The 19,730-nt window shown below is 41.5% G+C and overlaps 1 long non-coding RNA gene across 1 annotated transcript; it reads left to right on the top strand.

Moving 5' to 3' along the window:
- Positions 1–3,723: 3,723 nt before the first annotated feature.
- On the top strand, positions 3,724–13,947 carry LOC146986048 (uncharacterized). The gene is made up of 3 exons (XR_015036069.1): positions 3,724–3,971; positions 10,121–10,309; positions 13,671–13,947. It is a non-coding gene; the product is annotated as an uncharacterized LOC146986048 (long non-coding RNA).
- Positions 13,948–19,730: the final 5,783 nt, after the last annotated feature.

The raw sequence follows: 19,730 nt of genomic DNA, 5'->3' as shown, positions 1-19,730 counted from the left end.
AGTCTACAGTACCTGCATGGAGTGATACAGTAATGTAGACTATGAAGTTGGTATATATATATATATATATATATACCAACTTCATAGCTGATAGTTCATATATATATGTATATATATATATGCCCCGTAAATGACTGGAAAGTACAAGATGTTAGCAGCAACAGAGATGAGGGAGGGTGGTAGGAAAATGCTCTTTATTAAAAATTAGCATCTGAAGCTTTGTTTATGACCTTGAAAATGACTTTGCTGCTTCCATTTACACACACGTACATGCATAGAGTACTGTAAAATCTCCATCCATCAAGCCATATATATCAGACGTCTTGTAAACCATTCCAAGGGTACGTCTATATGAAACATTAAACACAGCTTGGCTAGCTTTTGGCCTCTATTTACCTGCCCTTCAAAGTGACCCCAGTTACATTAGTTAAACTGCTGACTCAAACAACAGACCTTGAACAGACTATTGACACAAGTGGTAATAACCTTAAATGAGCTGAATGAATCTGAAAATAACAACGATTACAGACCACTCTGATGTAACATAATTAAAACATGCCTCATGTCTCTTCCTGTTGTCTTGGTCATGTTGACGAGCAAATGATTTGCATTTGCACCTCTAAATGTTGGGAAATATATCACTGCATGTTATTGTCAGTCATCTGAGATAAACACACTCAACTGGTAATTTATTCTCATCCTGCAGCTACAGGTTATGGTCAGTTATTCTTTCATATAGAAAACTGACAGTGAGCTTATTCCACAGGTAAAACACATTAGGGGCCGATATAGGGGCACAGTGGTGATGTGCAATGACAAACTTAGAAAAGGATTATGCAGGGAAAGGGTCACACAAGTCCGTGATGATTTATTACCCTTTGTGTCTCTTATTGTGGCACTGAAGACTGTGTGATGTATTACGTTTTATTCTCACTGAGAATTTCATTGTCTTCGAGTATGGATGATTCTGCGTGGGTCGCACAGGACGGCTCAAGTGCTGTCAAGCTGTCCTTTATTTCACACATCAGCGGTCTCTCTTCCTTTAGTATCATAGACATGTCATGAATGCTTTTCGGATGGTTGATATATTGTAATACTCACAGAGTATTATAAAGGCGCGGCGAACAATTGGCTGAACATGAAATATGATTTACCTATTATGATATCAAGAGCAGTGAGAACAGTGTGTCATATCAGGTCCTCCATCCCATCTACATGCTCTAGAAAAATGCATCTGTGTCAGTTTTTATAGGAAATATGTATTAGGCTGAGATAAGTGATTGTAACACATCGCCTGTGTTGTGCTCTCAGGGGGAATACAACCAATAAATCACGTTTTATTGAATGTACCAGACTTTGTTTAAGGCCATGCTGTTGCTCATTATGTGATTATAAAGGCTAAATTTGTTACTGTGTGCTTTTTCTCATGTGCACATTTTCAGCGACCTTCAAGCTGGAAATAAAGTCGGGGAAAAGAGGAAAAGAAAAACAACCTCTGATTCCCCCGATGTAGGAAATGTGCCTCTTTTATAACCTTGTTTTTTCCTGACGTGCAAATCCGAAATTGTTCGACAGTCACTTCCTTCACACTCTTCACTCCTTTGTTGCCCCTTCCGTGTCCACCCCACTGCAGACACCTGACGCCCTTTTCCTCCCCCACACGGTGTCCTCACACATGACCCTGCCCTTGAATGGTGATGTTGCCACTCAAAATCCATCTAACGTCAGGTATGTCTGCACTTCCCAAATCACTGGTGCCAACACCTATATGGTAACAACACAGCATTATTGGTCTCCAGTCAACATGTGCATTTTCACAAGGCTGGCAAGAAACTCCACAGGGAGTAATCCACTCTTGATGTGCGTGTGTGCTTTTTTTTCATTCCCTGCAAATCCCCTGGGAAAGCATTTGCACCGAGCACAACACTGAGGTCTGGTCACACCTCATTTATCAAGCAGAAATCCTTAGTTTTTGCAGTTGTACACCTATATCCTTTGTGCACAGATCTATCAACATATGAAGAGGACACGGAGACAGGTGTGTCTGGTATGAGTGCACACATGTTATAAAGTGAGACAGGCATGATTTAACCACAGCCTGCACATTCCTGTCCTTCCCTATGTGTTCTCCTTGTGACTTCAGTACAGGCCAGTCCAGATTTATAATTGGGTCCAGGGAGGGGGACTGGGTACATAGGTAATGGGATATCCCCATCACACACACACACACAGACACAAACCCACCTTCACCTATCATCCATTCTCTTCCTTCAAGGCTGCACACAACCTTTCTGTGTGCCTATGAGTCCTTTACACCTATTAAGAGGAAAGTTAATGTCCCATTATGCTCACCAGCTCCATCACCTATTAGTTATAACATGGTGAAGTGAACTCTGACCTTGACTGAGAGCTTGTTTCAAGGCTCCTTCTGTGTTCATGTTTGGTTTGTAGTGAAGCTGTTCATACTATTTTGTATCCCAGAGCTTTCAGCAGATGCACAGTCCTCTAGTCCAGCCACTGCCACAACCACAAAAGAAGAGAATGAAAGCTGAGTGTTTGTATTCACCTTCGGGTGAGGTGGCACTTCATACGAGTGTGGGAGTGTGTGTATGTATGTGCATGTGTGCTTTCTTGAGTGGTCCTCTCTGTGTGTTTGTGCTTGTGTGACTGAATTATTAATACTTGACAAATGACAGCCATTTTGAACAGGGCCCTCCACTCGACATCGATTAAATATAAACAATGCGCATGTATGAGCAAATGTATTTCTACCACTGCCACAGGAGCTGCAAGCCACTTCTAGCTTTGGACAGGGAGGCAGAGATTGTGGCTGATGGCTGGGTTGGAATTTATAGTGCCAGACAGTTACTTGGTATGCAGGAAAAGGACAGGCAAGACTGTTTTCACATAATTGTTCTGTCATCATCCTCTCAGAGATATGCTTTTATTTTGTAGTTTTTTTTCTCTCTCTCTTTTCTCTCTTTTTTCATTTGTGTGTATCTTTGTGTGTTTGTGAGGGGCAAAGAGAGGGTGGTGGCAGCGAAAGGGGGACTACAAGGTGAGAATGGAATAGAGGAAATGTATGAGTGGAAATTTGTGTTTGCACGAGAGAGGGATGAAGTGGCAAGAGTGAGTAAAAGTGGAATACAGAGTATATGACAGCACCTTGTGTGTGTGTGTGTGTGTGTGTGCAGGTGTCTGTGTGTGTCCATGTGTTCACCTGTCCACGTTCACCTGGGGGGGAGAAAGCTGAGAATGAGATCAAAGGCAAACAACTTTATTGGCAGTCTCCATAATTCAGCAGCTATACCAGGGGTCATAGTCTTTCCTTTGAGGTTGAGCTGCAGAGATGAATCTTTAATGCACTCCTGCCTGGGAATAATGGATGGCACGGGCCAGCTACTACCTAGCCCTGCTGCAGGAGCTAGTAGCGGGGGGAGAAATGAATGGTGGTTGAGAGGAGAGTGTATATATGTATGGACATATATGGAGTGTGGACAGAGAGTGGAACAACAGAGAGTGTGGACAGAGAGTGTTTTTTAAAAATATGCCAGCTCTTGTATCTCGGTTTGGCTGTATGGATGCAATAAGTGTGTCATGTGTGAGAGCATGCACTGCATGCTTTATCACATGCTTTGCTGTCCATACATACATACATACACACACACACACACACACATAGATACTGTATATATATGACTGCGTTTCCCTGGATGAGTCTTTTCACAGCTGCATAGCTCTGAGAAGTCCTTGGGGTAGGGGAATGATTGAGCTGCACCACCCTTCCTACTGTGACCCACAAAATCCTCTCTGCCCCCTGTAGTCCCCTGGCAGTACCGCCCCTGTCCACCTGCTATCCCTGCACCTGGACTGGAACGGCAGGCTCACCAGCGAACTATCTCTGTCCACCTGGAGGACGGGAAATCGTCATGACCTCCCGGGGGACAATGAACAAAGCTGCAGCACAGCAGGTAATGCGGGGCTGTTGGTTTTTGTGGCTAGGCACAGCAGACGATACCAGAACAAAGCTAGTGAGTTAATGTTACTGATATTCCCTTAACTACGCTGACTTTTATAGCTTCCTCTAAGAAAATCATCTGTGTTACTGTTCTATCCTGAATGACATAAGAAGGTTGATCTCTTCCATACTTTAATACTAATTCAGGAGGGACATTTCTGCTCCTTCCAATGAACACTGTCAGTGTCACCATGTAGCAAGAAGAAATACGAGCGCCTACAACCATCTACTACAGAAAAAGGACAAGTTGATGTTTATGTTGCGCTACCCATATGTTATCTTCCATATATGCTTCTCTGTACCCATAAACAGGCCATCTCTAAGTTTAAGCACCCCATGTTTATATCCCTGACGGCCCAGATGAGATTTAGTCCTTCTGATGTTTAGAGTGCTGTCAGAGTGGTGTCACACACTGCACTAACATGCTAACATACTGCGCAGCTGTGCCTGAGGGGACAGAGGAGAAACTATCACAGTGGAATAGCTAGAGTTTGTATTTTTCCTTTCAGTAAACTAGTTTGTAGGTATATTGCATTAAATCATATCCACACAGTGCAGCTTATTTACTAAACGTAATGTATTAAAAGGGGAATGTTATATTATTAGAGAGAGAGAGAGAGAGAGAGTCATACGGTGTTGTGAAACTGGGTCACCCGCAGCTGGAATGTGGAGCCGGCTCGTCTGAGCCGAAATGAGGTATAAAATACAAACAAATGAGCTTGCGATGCAATAAACCGAGCATCACACATTGCCCCAGCCCTTTCCCTCTCTTACACACACATGCAGCCACGAGCACACACTTCACATTTCAGCTTGCACAAGATTACATCTCAGCACCGTAGTCAATCAAAACCTCCCATTCCCTCCCTCATCTCGATCTCTAACCCAGCACAGGATGGAGGCGGGGTGAGGGTGGGGAGGGTGTGGTGGGAGGAGGAGTAACCGGATTTTAGGATGGTGACAGAGAAAAAGAGGGAAAAGGAAAGTGACTGAGGGGAGGAAAAAACACTTGCCTATAACCTGACAAAAGAGAGAGAGAGACAGAGGGAGAGAGGGAGACAGACTGAGACCCTTACCCCCTGCTGCAGATCAACATATAGTCCACATTCAGTGGGTGTGAAAGCTGGCAGCCACACAGCAGCCGAACACTCAGAATAGTGGGGGAGAGTTCATTATGGAATGACATTGACTCAGGCTGATTTGCTGAGACGAATCAGATTGCAAAATGAGACATATGCATTTTTTTCCTTCCTCTCTATTCCCATTCCCTGGCGTGCAATGAAATATTAACTCGTCCTGTATGGCAGCCCCTTAAATTGCATGCACGGCTCACACAAAAGGCCTAGCAAATGTGCCATTACCTCATTTTAATCTGGACCATTTTCTCGGCTGCCTGCCTGCTCTCGCCTACCAAGAGGACAGATTGTTGATCTGAGGGATAGAAATGGGGAACAGAAAGACAATCCTATTCTAGAGACTTAAATTCCACTCTCACCTCAATTTAAGGACACCCATCAACAGATGAAGATCACATCTTTCATCAAAATCTGGGAGATGAGCTGTCAATGAGCGTGTGGTGACATGAGGGTCTTCACTCTGCACAGCTTGACTCACAAGACGTAGACGACTGTTGATCAAATCACTGCTAAGATCAAATCGACGAGTGGAATCTGTTGCTACTCTGTATGTGACATTTCTTTAGCTCGTGTATCCATCCACACTGAGCTACACAACACAATGGAACACAAAATTCTGTTATATGCAGGGTGATATTGACATAATTCATTTTGCACAATAAAAGTGGAATTTCTGTGATATGGATAATTAGAGACATTAGAGATAAAGGTAAAATTACATAAAAGCAGCAGCGAGTGAGTAATTAGTTTTTCATATGCACATACACTGACGTATACAACTGTGATATCCATAATAAAGTTTTGCTTTTGGCACAAATACAACCATATCATGTTTACCTTTCTGTCATAGAAAATGAACCGACCCATTGTGCCACATACAACTCCTGTCATTTCTACTGTGCAGTGTCAAACCACTGATTTATTCCCTCATGTTTTCTTCATGCACACATTTAATAATGGGGAAACATCCTTCTCTTGGTCTCTGAGTTTGTCTTCTTTGCTGACCACCTTAATGACCAGTATAGTTTGTTAATTCCCACTCCTGTATGACCTGCAGCTTTGTCGTCATGGTAACAATGATAAACTTATAGTTAAGGTTGTGGAACTGCCACAGTGTGGACAGTATTGGGGCACAAAAACATATTGGTTAGGTTTATGAAAAGATCATGGTTTGGGTTAAAGTGAATACTTGATTAAGGCTAGAGGCCCTTCATCATCATCATCATGGTTACAATGCAGTTAAGGTTGTGCATGATCCTGGATAACAGAAACAACACTGACTTGGTTTAAAATTCATTGTTTTGTCCTCCTCCCAGTGACTGAATAACACAGTCCCCTAACTACAAGACATAACTATAGGTTATAGAAGGCTGCTTGCGTAGACGACTGACCGGTTGTTGTTTCTTCAGGTCTCAAAATGACACACATTTGCATTCAAGTGACAAAGCCCAAAGTTCCTACATGGCAACAATAATGACTGTCATCAAGAGGATGTCAGCACCTATGCATCTTTTCTTGACTCTCACACTCTGTCTTTTCTTGGCCATGTTCATCCTTTTCCTGGATGAATTGTATGACTTTGAAAATTCTCACAAACATGCTGGAGCACTTCAAAGGATCCCCTGGTGTGAAAATAAATATTACTTTGGTGGTTCTCTTGGATCAAGTCTGTTCCCTTAATAGATTCAAAGTCAGATCATTTCCTTGCAGTCTTAACTTTATTGTGTTCTTATTATCTCAACGATAGTACTATACCACACCTCTGGTTCCCCCTCCTTATGTGTCTCTCAGGGATTTTGCCGGGGCCTAATTAGCCATGTTGATGGATTGTATAGACCGTGTGCTATGCTCTTTACGCAGGGTGGTGGGCTGTGGGCTGTGAGAGTCTCAAGAGTCTACGTTAACGCAGTAGTCCCCTTTTGGAGAGTGCTAGCCATTAGCAGGCCTCTCACCCATCCAACACAGGGGATTATGGGAATTAAAGGAATGAGACTGCATGACCTTGGCCTCACACAGCCACTCACACAGCCACTCCGGTGCATCACATTGGGGTCGTGTGTTTGTCTGCAGCACTGTGTTATTTGCGTGTGTGTGCAAGTGTGTGCTTATGTCGGGAATGCATGTGCTGTTCTCTCAGCTGTAAGGAAAAAAGAATAGGGACTGAAGGATTCACACATAAACACTTTCTCCAAGTGCAACCCTTGAAGCGCAGACCACCAATTCTCTGAGACCTGCGTGTCATCTTTGGCAACCTGTTAAACAGGAGAACAAGTGAGATCTGAAAATCATATGAAAGCTCACCGAGACACTGACATCCTCCACAGGATGAGCTGAAATTTCAAGAGAGTCGCTAGCGAATGGGGAATTGCACCTCAGACTACTCAGCAGGAAGTTGCATTCTATCTTTTGATCTGTCTCTATCAACCTATCAATTAACACCGAAACAATCCCATGGAACTTGACAGCCCTGCAGGAGCTCCGTAGCACTCGAGATCTCACTGTAATGTTACCTTGTGAAAACACTCCGAGCTGACAATGGATTGCGCGCTGGAAAACAGGAAAGAAGACTGAAATGAATGCCCCCCCCCCTCCCCTCCCTCCCTCCCTCCCTTTTTTTTCTATTGATGTGCCTTGCCTGCTGCTGCTGCTGGATAATGTGACCTAGCAGCTGATGATTTCTGTCACTACTGATCTGTTTCTCTGAGCCTTTACACTCTGCTGCCAGCAACTCTATTTAAGGTGAATGCTATACAACCATCACCTGCGGAGATGAACTGCGGGTGAGCACATCATTTACAAAGCATTTGCTTCTTTCCCTCTGCTTATTATCCCAGCCACCCCCGCCGCCCCCCCATCCCTGATGCTGCTTCTCTATTTCTGTCTTTCTGCCAGAATTATTCCTGTCTTTTATATCATTTCTTTCACTACGCTACACTACACTAACACCATCAAATGTGGGCCCAAAACGCAGATGCTGACATGCAAATATCATGTTGCCTGTCACAGATGGTGGTTACACTGGTAACCAGCAGAGGGAAACAAAGCGCTATCATTCCCCCCCCAGTGCAGCTGCTGCCATGGTGGCCCTCATCTGCTGTTGTCATGCATGCAACAAGCATGCAATTCAAGGTCCCTCATTGTCCTCCACGCACTGAGGTATGTTTTGGGGGCTTGCTAATGAATTCAAGGAAAACAAGCTACAGCCAACCCACAGAGAATTTGAAATTAAAGGTAATTCAAGGTAGTTCAATATGCTTAATAATAATATTCTCCTTATAAGGATAAAAACGGTGTTAAACAATTTTGTCGACCAATATTAAAAAGGTCCACCTCAATGAAGGTGTATGCTACCCAGCAGTATAAAACTACAGATTACCTTGAGGGCCTGAGCCTGCACTCTGCATCACTCACTCCTGCCCACTAAACAGTATAGGTACAGGTGATCAGTCTCCAGTCCAAAAGCTTATTCTGCAATGCATTTAAAATGAATCAGACCAGAAAGTGTGAGATGGAGAGACCCATTTATTATAGTTATCTGCACAATACTAGAAAAAATAATTTTTTTTCAACCTTATCATTTTCCTCCACATTTTTTTTCTCCTTTTGTTCAATGCTGGACGTACTTTGCAAGTTCACTGAAAAGGAACATTGTTCGTGAAGTGTCTTGACCTGTGACCTTGGGATTTTGGCAGCATTAGAAGAAGAAAAGAGACAGAGGAAGCTTGTTTAATGTTTCGCCTGTCACTGGCTTCATTTAAATAGTGCACATCATTGAAATGCATTATTCATACAATCAACTTGCTAATCATCTTTTACGGATCATCATCTAGGGAATGGCTATTTTTACTTTGCTCATTTTGATGCCTTGTTTTCATTCACTTCCAGCTGAGCAGGGAGTGACAATAATGACAATTAGGTAGACACACAGAAAGTAATAGGTGATATGAGCATCAAGGAAGAGAACAACATAATAGCATCAGATTCTAATAGAATGTAATGCAATGCAGAGCTACGATACCAACTACCCCTGAAAAATACAAATGTGTTGAGCACTGAAAGCTTATTAAAAGTAATATCTATCACAGAGCTGTTAGGTGTTCTCTTTATTGCGTCCAGCCTGTTATATACAGACACTTTTATTCATTTGATGTTCATCCTATCTGGCTCAACAGTGAGGAGTAGAATGTAAAATAAAATCTACACCCAAGTTTCGGAGAAAGCCACAGCACTTTGCACCTAAAACCCCAGAAAGAAAAGTGAAGAGTTCCAGGAGGTGGACTAATACGTTACGACAGGTGCCAATGTCCATCATATCACCGTGTTGATATGCATGCAGCTGCTGTAAGCCAACATGTCAGGCCCAGGCCTCCATTGGTACCCCGGTACAGCTGACCAGTCCCTCAGCGTTGACAGGTTAAAACAGTTATTTAAGCAGGATAGACAGCGTGGCTGGGTTACAAAGACATAGAGTACACTGTTTAAACTTGGAACAGTCCTTTGATAACAGCAACATCAAAGCCATGTTCAGTGTCATTCGAGACAGCTTCGCAATGATCAAGGTGGATCTGGGTGGACTATGTTCACAACAGAAGTTACATGAACACACATCATATAGTCTTTATAACTTGACAGGCCATTCTCTGGAATCCTGTTGAAGCTACGGAACAAAAACTGTGTACTTGTTGGCGAAGTGAGAGAAGTCGAAACATGCTGCATCACTAACAAACTTTTCTTGATTGTCTTTAATCATTCATTTCTGAATTGTTATTTCTTCATTACATTTGTTTCTCTATGGTTCGTGCCAGAAGGTTGAATACTCATTAAATCTCACTGATGTGTGTGTGGGGGGGGGGTGATAGGTTTATGTTATTTTGCATTGCTACTTGTTTGATGATGTTTTCATTTCTACACAGTTTTTTTCTTTTTTTTTAACTCTCTGATTTCCTTATTCGTTATATTTTTTTAGTAGGCAAAAGATTCATATGAAGGCTTAAAACAGGCTCTGTGCGGGACAGATAGCAGAAGGAATTAAAAGCCATTTCACGCTAGCACCTCGGTGGCCGAGCAGGGCAGTAGGAGAGGGAAGCTGCTTGGGTGCAGCCAGGGCACTGACGGCCCCCGAGACACTCTGTAATTGTACTGCTCTGAAGAGCAGGTAGGTGTGCAAATTACCAAATGTGCCGTGTAAGCCCATTTCAGTCAGCTCAATCATCGTCAAGCATTTCCAAGTTTTGAGCAGTTTCCTTTTTGGTTCATTTCTGGATTCCTCAGTGTCATGAATGGAGCAGAATTTTTCTGTCTGTTAAGATTAACATACTACAGAGATGAAATGTAAGATGTAGCCAAGCTCTCTTCCCAGTCTATCCATTTTGAAAATACCAATTGAAGCACTCCATCACTTACATGAACAAACTTCCCTTAAGTAAAGGAAATGTCTTTATTCATACAGATATGATGGACAATGTGTTATTATAAATCATTCACAAAATAGTAATTTCATTAAACATGAACAATGAATGACCTTTAATAAGTCTACTTGGTAACACTTTATTTTAAGGGGTCCTTGTTCCTGTGTAGTTACCTAATTAATTACAGTGTAATTACCTATGTAACTGCATGTAATAGCATGTACTTACATTGTAATTACATAGTGTATTTTGGTGTACTTACAGGTCCTTGTTACACTTGTAATAAGAAATGCTTGTTACAATACCTGGTCAAAGTGGCCTCTCTCTTTGGGGAAGGGGTACATCTGCAAGAAAAATGGGTGAAACCACAACCCATGTTGCCTGGGCAACCTTTTCCATCAATCTTCCTCCTGCCTCTTGAGTCTTGGAACATTTATGCTGTTTCACAACTTAGTCTATGTAACAGTTGTGTTAATACACCGTTGTTACTCTTTGATACAGTGTAATAAGAACATTAAAGTGTACCTGCTGGGATACCTCAGTTCTTAACCATTAACTGCAATAACCAGTGTCTTCGATAGTGTACCACGTGTGCTGTTACACAACTTAGTATATGTAACAGTTGTGTTAGTACACCGTTGTTACTCTTTGATACAGTGGAATGAGCACATTAAAATAAAGTGTACCTGGGTCGGGATACCTCAACTCTTACAAATTAACTGCAATAACCAGTGTCTTTGTACTGTCTTTGAGGGTTAAAAAAGTGTGTGCTTTTGTTCAAAGAAACCACGTCCGAGTGAGTGGTCTTCTCTTTGGTTCAGAGAAACCGCGTCGAAGTGAGCGCTCGGCTCGTCAAGTCCAGCTATGTTGTGTTTTTTCTGTTGCATGCTCACTTCTCATGCTCGGGTGTAAAAGTGAGCACAGACGGCTAAACAGACTGCTAAATAATATTGTTGGATGCTTTTGCCTTGGGGAATGTCTATCTGTGAGTAGAATATGTCAATAGTGTTACATGATTGTGTATTTTTGTAATTAAGACATGATTAGTTATATGTTTTCGGTAAATATACCTTGCTAGCTTTCAGTCTATGCTAACTCTTTTCATTTTGTTAATCTGGATGCTAATTGAAGTGTACCTATTCATGCAATGCTACTGTAAGTACTGTAAGTAAATTGTGTTTCTGTGATCATTTCAGTTTTATGGAGGAGAAATAGAGGACTCCATTAAAGGACAGGAAAAGATCAAGCCTTGTGGTTTTTTGGGGATAATAAAAATAAAGGACGATAAAGGAACACTGAAATGCATTTTTTTGAGTGTGTGGTTTTATGCATACAGATTGCTGATGATGTTTTCAGTTCCATATGAATTGAGTTATCCAGCATTGTCTCATTTTCTGAAAAGACGCTATTCTAGTTATTGGTTTATGTAAAAATACTTGAGTACCAAGTTTCTGCATGATGTTACATGTAAGTATGTAGCGGGTACACTTTATTTTAATGTGCTTATTCCACTGTATCAAAGAGTAACAACGATGTACTAACACAACTGTTACATATACTAAGTTGTGTAACAGCACACGTGGTACACTATCGAAGACACTGGTTATTGCAGTTAATGGTTAAGAACTGAGGTATCACAGCAGGTCCACTGTAATGTTCTTATTGCACTGTATCAAAGGAGTAACAACGGTGTAGTAAACACAACTGTTTACATATACTAAATCGTGTAACAGCACACGTGGTACACTTTATTTTAATGTGCTTATTACACTGTATCAAAGAGTAACAACGGTGTACTAACACAACTGTTACATATACTAAGTTGTGTAACAGCACACGTTGGTACACTATCAAAGACACTGATTATTGCAGTTAAGGACTGAGGTATCTCAGGTACACTTTAATGTTCTTATTACACTGTATCAAAGAGTAACAACGGTGTACTAACAGAACTGTTACATATACTAAGTTGTGTAACAGCACAACAGGTACACTTTATTTTAATGTGCTTATTACACTGTATCAAAGAGTAACAACGATGTACTAACACAGCTGTTACATATATTAAGTTGTGTAACAGCACACGTGGTACACTATCAAAGACACTGATTATTGCAGTTAATGTTTATGGACTGAGGTATCCCAGCAGGTACACTTTAATGTGCTTATTACACTGTATCAAAGAGTAACAACGGTGTACTAACACAACTGTTACATATACTAAGTTGTGTAACAGCACACGTGGTACACTTCATTTTAATGTGCTTATTACACTGTATCAAAGAGTAACAACGGTGTACTAACACAACTGTTACATATATTAAGTTGTGTAACAGCACACGTGGTACACTATCAAAGACACTGATTATTGCAGTTAATGTTTATGGACTGAGGTATCCCAGGTACACTTTAATGTTCTTATTACACTGTATCAAAGAGTAACAACGGTGTACTAACACAACTGTTACATATATTAAGTTGTGTAACAGCACACGTGGTACACTATCAAAGACACTGGTTATTGCAGTTAATGTGTAAGGACTGAGGTATCTTCAATGTGCTCATTCCACTGTATCAAAGAGTAACAAGTGTGTATTAACACAACTGTTACATAGACTAAGTTGTGTAACAGCACACATGTTCCAAGACTCAAGAGACAGGAGGAAGATTGATGGAAAAGTTTTCCCAGGCAACATGGGTTGTGGTTTCACCCATTTTTCTTGCAGATGTACCCCTTCCCCAAAGAGAGAGGCCACTTTGACCAGGTATTGTAACAAGCATTTCTTATTACAAGTGTAACAAGGACCTGTAAGTACACCAAAATACACTATGTAATTACAATGTAAGTACATGCTATTACATGCAGTTACATAGGTAATTACACTGTAATTAATTAGGTAACTACACAGGAACAAGGACCCCTTAAAATAAAGTGTTACCGTCTACTTACTTATTATTAAAAGGTGGAGAGATTTCACCCCAGCATTATATTTCTCTTCACATTGCAAACCATCTTGTATTTCACTTTGCCTCTGTCCAACTTTTTAGCGACAGAAATTCTTTTCCTTTGATGTATTGCCTTTATATAAGAAAGTGTCAAACCTGCAGGAATGTGAAGGATTGCAGGGCGACCTGGGAGCGCCTCAGGGTGGGCAAAAAATACCAGCTGATGTCACTTGGGCTTCCGCTAACAGAGCTGCAGCCACTGTAGGTGGCGTCGGGGTTGGGGACCAGAGACAGAACAAAAGGAAACACTGACCCCGAGTGTGTGACATTAAGGTGACACCACAAAACAGGGTAGACGGTACACAGAGTAGGCCTGGCACTGTGTACTGTGATTTCTATCTGTCCTCTCCAAGCATTTGCTGTCATCCATCGGCCACTTGTGGGGGCAGGTGCCAGGACGTCTAGGGCACGGGTCCTATAAGCTGTCTGGTGTGAGGAGCAATGCTGACTGAGCAAGGGTTGGAGGTGAACAATTCACACCACTGATCCAGAACAGTGGAACATTACCAAGGTCCTTACACCAGGTAAGATTATTGAGAATTTGTTTCTGTATTCAGCAGTCTCAGTGCTATATGTGCCACTAATATACTGTATAGCAGTTTGGTTTATGAATACTTTTTCAGTTTATTGTTATTGGAAATCAGTGGGATGGAGGCAAGTTAGCCAGTGGCAGGTGCAGTGGCATGTTAGATGTGAAGATGTTCCCTAAACACAAAGCTATGGTTCGGTATTTGCCTGACTGGCTTGATTCAGTGTTGGTGCAACAGCATGCAGGCTACTTTAATCTTACTAGTACTATTGGAGGAAAATACCATGACTCAACAGGTACACAGAGAATGTGCAAAAAAAAAAAAAAAAAAAAATTATGGATTTCTTGATGGCTCGCCAACCCACCGATGCAGCAGCCCACCAGGGTTTGTCCTGGCATGACCAATGGCCAGTCTGGCACTGCATCTGCCATCTCCACATACCCATGGGCATACATAAGGTTGATATCTTCGTATTAATATCCAGTATTGGCATTCTGTCCATGCTGTGTGGACTTGGCTTAATTACAGAATCTGTTCATTTTTCCCATTTTCTGAGACATTTTAATACACAGGGTGATATGCAGCAGGTTATGAGTGGCTGACACAAGTTTCTGATCCTCCTTTATATTTTCACTTTGTTTTCTGACTTTCCTCTGAATTTGCTTTAGAACAGGCTCAGTACCAAATGAGATGAAATAGCATTTTGTCATTATGTACAGTGTACCACACAATAGATTTACATTGGAATAATTCTATAACAGTTGTGGCTTTAAAACCTGTGCAAATGTATATGGATTAAGGTAGAAATAAATTAAATGTTTTATATGGAACATGTTTTTACAATATCATTTCAATAGTCTTTTGTCCCAGTACTGTATATCGTCCACTCTTTGTGGTCGGATGTTCCTCATTTTCTTCGTTCTATTTTTCATCTATAAACCTGTCACAGTGAGACATTACAATAGAATTACTATGTCAAGTCATGTTGCTTTGATGGCTGAACAAATGTCTTGGCAATAACAACAAAGGATAGGGAACAAAATGAGAGGGGGAAAAAATATACATTTACTCCAGTGGCCACATTCCGCCACATTCTGTGGCTTTGAGTGTCACTCAAATGGCGCTCTGTTTGGAGCGCCGCGGTGGCCACCAGCATCTATGGCGAGGAACACACCTCAGCTGTAAAATTGGGCAGGCATGTTGACCCACGAGCTTCCGCTTTGGCCTTTGCTCCTCAGTATTCAGCCACCCAACCAGATCAGAAGCAACACCGTCTCCTCCACTCATCTCACAGTACAGGGCCTCTCTGCCCATTTCACTCAAGTGCTCATGGTCCACAGTGCAGCGATAAGACAACCTGTTGACGTGTGGCACCTAACTCTATGTGTCATGCTCTAGAGTGTTTTTTCATTCTGCACCTGTCACTGTGGTGGGTGGCCAGTTGCTACACTTGATTGGTTCTCTGAGGGGACAGAGATACTTCTGCTGTTTTGTTGAAAAGAAAATGGAAAAAGAAAAAAAAAAAATCGTTGAGATTCACCAAAGTCCAGTCGATGATTTCAGGGGTGGCGGAGGGTGGAGTGGAGGGTGGTTACAGCCTTGTTTTTAGCAAAAACGACCAAAATGCATCCCCTGTGTTTGCTGACCTGACATCCCTTCAACCAGAGGGCAGAGGGTTGTTCAGCTGAATATTTATATTATCTGCCTGATTCATTGATTCTTGTTTTGACTGTTAAAATCTATGGTACCAACCATGGCTTGGAAATATCAGTGGCCTAACTGTGCTGTGATAAATCAATACCTCTGTCCGTGGTGCTGAAATAGTAGAGCGATTTGTAATTTTCACTTTTTTCTCTCTGTCCTGCCCTTCTGTTAGTTTCATCCTATAACACTCTCTACTCTACTGACTTTAAATACTCCATGTCTATACAATATTGTAGCTTACAAACTCTAAAGACTAGTATCAACCTTCATGATGAAAGTAATTAGTAGAAATGTGTGGTTCTGAAACGCCTGCTCATCATATTACAAAATGTTATTATGTTAATACTTGTGTCGTCGTTCAGTTGTGTGGATAGATAGTCCATAAAATGGATTGTAAAATTAGAAAACATGAAAGTAATAGGCTGTCCTAGCTACTCATCATCCAAGCACAGCATTGATAAATGTGGACTTGTAGGGCCACCGTAGATGGTTGATAGGACACAAGGACTAAGGATTAATAATCAGTTCTGCTTCAGCTGAGTCTTCTGTGAAATCCTGGATATGACTTCACATTTTCCTATTTTACAGCTCCCACATATTCGTCAAACACACACAGTTTTTTCTGCTGGTATGAATTGCTCTGGGAATACAATAAAGTCACTACAAATGAAAACACAAACACAAGACAGCAGGCATTTAGGACTTCATCCCTCATCCACTGAGGCAGCTGAATCAACTGGGCTCTTATCTAAATGTTGACATTTGAACTTGAGAGTAATATCTTGAGGAATTATGGGTTTAAGCTGCCCTTAATGGTCGAGCCGATGGATCGAAATCAGCAGTCATGCTGTAGCAGCAGACTTGCTGCCCCTAGAAACACAGAGGAGCGGAGAGGCTTGATGAATAATATATCCAAAAGGGAAGACGATATGACAGCAGGAAATTAAACACACTAATACTGGGAACGGAGGACAGGGCGATCAGGACTTAATTAAAGACTTTGAGGAGTAGAGGGCATGATTTAAGGCCAGAGATATACTACTTTCCTGCTGACATCGTTGATGAGCTAAGGATTATGGGGCATGGCAACTGGGTGTGTTTCGGGAGACCTTGTGCCCTCTTATGACTCTCATAATGAGCTGCTATTTCTGCTGTGGGATAATTACCACCATCCACATGTTAACATGATGTAAGTGTCCAGAGAAGAGTCAGTTTTCTAATAATACGTGTTTTGGCAATGGGCTCTCATAGAGACCTCTGTTGTTTAAACCCTGGACATCTTTCAAGAAAAGAAACAGAGGAGACTTAAAGGGCTTTTATTTTCTTCATAAGCAAACCTATGCTGTTTAATTATGTGCCATACCACCCTCTCTCTTGGTGAGCGATCCCTCTTGTTGTACAGTAGCTATTTAATAGAGATGCACTACACATGACAGATGTTGGGGTGAAGCAGACAATCACTCAGAGAAACTACAGGTACAATCTATTACACAAGAGAAATGAAAGAAAAAGGAAATAAAAACTCTACTACTCTCCCTCAGCTTTTAACAGCTGCAACATACATCTCTCTTGGGTGGGAGCGCAGGAAAGATGGTTCAGGCTGCTATTCATTTTTGGATGACATGTTTATTTTCATTTACACTTTCTGTCGAGCTATTGAGGTTTAATTTTATTAGCAAATGCACATCTTGCCACAGTTTGTGAAGCAAGGCAGTTTGTTTATACTGTACATGAAGATATTTTCATTGTTTAATCTCATATTATTGGGAGATATTGGGTTTTCCAACCTTTTTTGCGTATGGCCACGGTTGCTGAGTGAAATTATCATTCACAGGAGCTCCATGCTGGATTTTAACATGAATCACTGCCATGGATATGTATTGCATTGTGCTACTTTTAAATAAATAGTTATAGCAATGAGAAATATGAAAGGATAGGAATCTACCCTGCTGTCCAGTCCTGCTGTGATGATTTTGGGCTCAAAATTAAACTTTTTTTCTTCTTTTCATTTCACTGATCTTTCAGTGTGTCGTCTGTATGTCGAGTTTTGTAATTTTATTTTTGTAGAGCTCCACTGCAGGAGCTCCATTTTTTTTTTAATGTTTTCATTTGATGAAAAAAATGAGCTGCTGTTGATACTGATTAAGATTTTGTTAAACTCTTAATTTTTCAAAGGTGAATTGTCATTTTGATTCAGGATAACTCAAATCATATCATAATTTATTTATATATTATTATTTATTTATTTTATCAAAGCAGACATATTGTCATTTTGAATTCCGAATCAGCCCATAAATGAAATGGGAACTGATGCTCTTCTTCCTCATTCAGCTCGCCTACTGTTCCACATATCTTACGCCCATCTGCTTCCCTTTCTCTGTGCCTCTCTTTCCCACCTTCAGTCCCCACTCCCACCCATAGATAGTGAATGTAAGGTTGATAAATGGAGCTAATTGTTTTATGGCATGGCTGGCCTGATGCTGGCAGCGCAATCAGGCTGAATGAGGAGGCCTTGGGGAGGCCATTACCCTTCCCATTGTTTTAAAGGACAGTAGGATGTGGCTAGGCCAGTGCACTATGGAGGGACCGGGTCACTGTGAGAGACCCTCTGGCACTGTGCACTCTGTTGGCAACCTCTGAAACTAACGTCTACACATACACATGTGCAGATGTGAGGTTTGTGTTCTTCAATTTGTCCACTGGCCATTTTCACAACACTTCTTTCTTCAGAACAGCTTTAAGCATTATTTAACAAGCTTTGTGTTCTCCATGTCCAGATCCATCACACCAGAGCTAAATTATTGAGTGGATAGGCTTGATGAATATCCTGACTGACCTTCCTTTACACTGTTTTTGTTGTTTTGTTGAAAATTTAAAGGCAAACATCGGTCCTATCCTGCGTGCCCATTTCCTGCCTCTCTCTGAACTATCCTGTCAATTAAAAAAAAAAAGTTCATATGCTTCACTTAGATAGAACATTTGGCAAAGTGATAACAGAACTTGTGCCACAGTCAGACACTGTAATTTGCCCCTTGTTTTTGGTAAATGAATTTCAGTGTAGACACAGCACATAGCAGCAGTCATCTGGAACACACCTCCTCACTTCTACTGCTTACTCACTGATTCACATGTGATGAATGCTGTATTTAATGGAACATGTCAGTAAAGTAATGTGGTGTACAATGACAGTGTTTCTGTTTCTATTTGATCACATAATCTTTGCATAATCTTGTCAGAGCTCTTTTTCTGATGGAAATGGATGTTAATTGGTATTGTCTCTTGTTCCATTTTTGGGAAATTTCAATGAAATATGTGCAATGACAGAAATATACTTGCTGTGCTCTGTTACTGTCAACATGGACTCCACAGCAGCCATCTGTCTAAGCTCCAAAGGCCCTGCCTGAACTGTAGCGGCGCACAGCTCTACTGCCAAAATACAGCATCACTTGGCAGCCATGCTCTTTCAGTTTATAGCCAACCTGAATTGGGGTCAGGTGCTGCATTACCTGGACAGTAAAGAACAGGATCCAGGATGTAGACCAGGCTGGGGCAGTGAGGTTTTCTGGGTGATAGAACACTTGTATTCCCTGACGAAACACATTCACTCTGCAGTAAAAAGAGGAGGTCTGTTCACAGGGGGAAAATGCAGTGGTCCAGAAGTGACATTTTACTGGTCATTTGATGAGGACAAAGCCAGCATGCGATAGTCAGAGGTTCTGGGAGAATGTGATGGGCTTTTTTGTCCTTACTGTGTCTAATCAGAATGTGTTTCCTCTAGGTGCCATAAGGAGAATGTGAATTAGGATGCCAGAATTGGCGCACACTAGTGCCTAGAGCCTGTACAGAAGAAGACCTCACTGCCTGTGGACAACTGGGAGAGCCACAGGTAGCGTCGGCCGTCACACCTTTTTCATTGTCACTGTAGGCA

The sequence above is a fragment of the Trachurus japonicus genome, chromosome 6 (assembly GCF_045865225.1).
Source record: "Trachurus japonicus isolate A0001 chromosome 6, Traja_1.0".
In the NCBI taxonomy this organism is placed as follows: domain Eukaryota; kingdom Metazoa; phylum Chordata; class Actinopteri; order Carangiformes; family Carangidae; genus Trachurus; species Trachurus japonicus.
The sequence above is the reverse complement of the archived record's forward strand: the minus strand, read 5'-3'. Positions and strand labels throughout refer to the sequence as shown.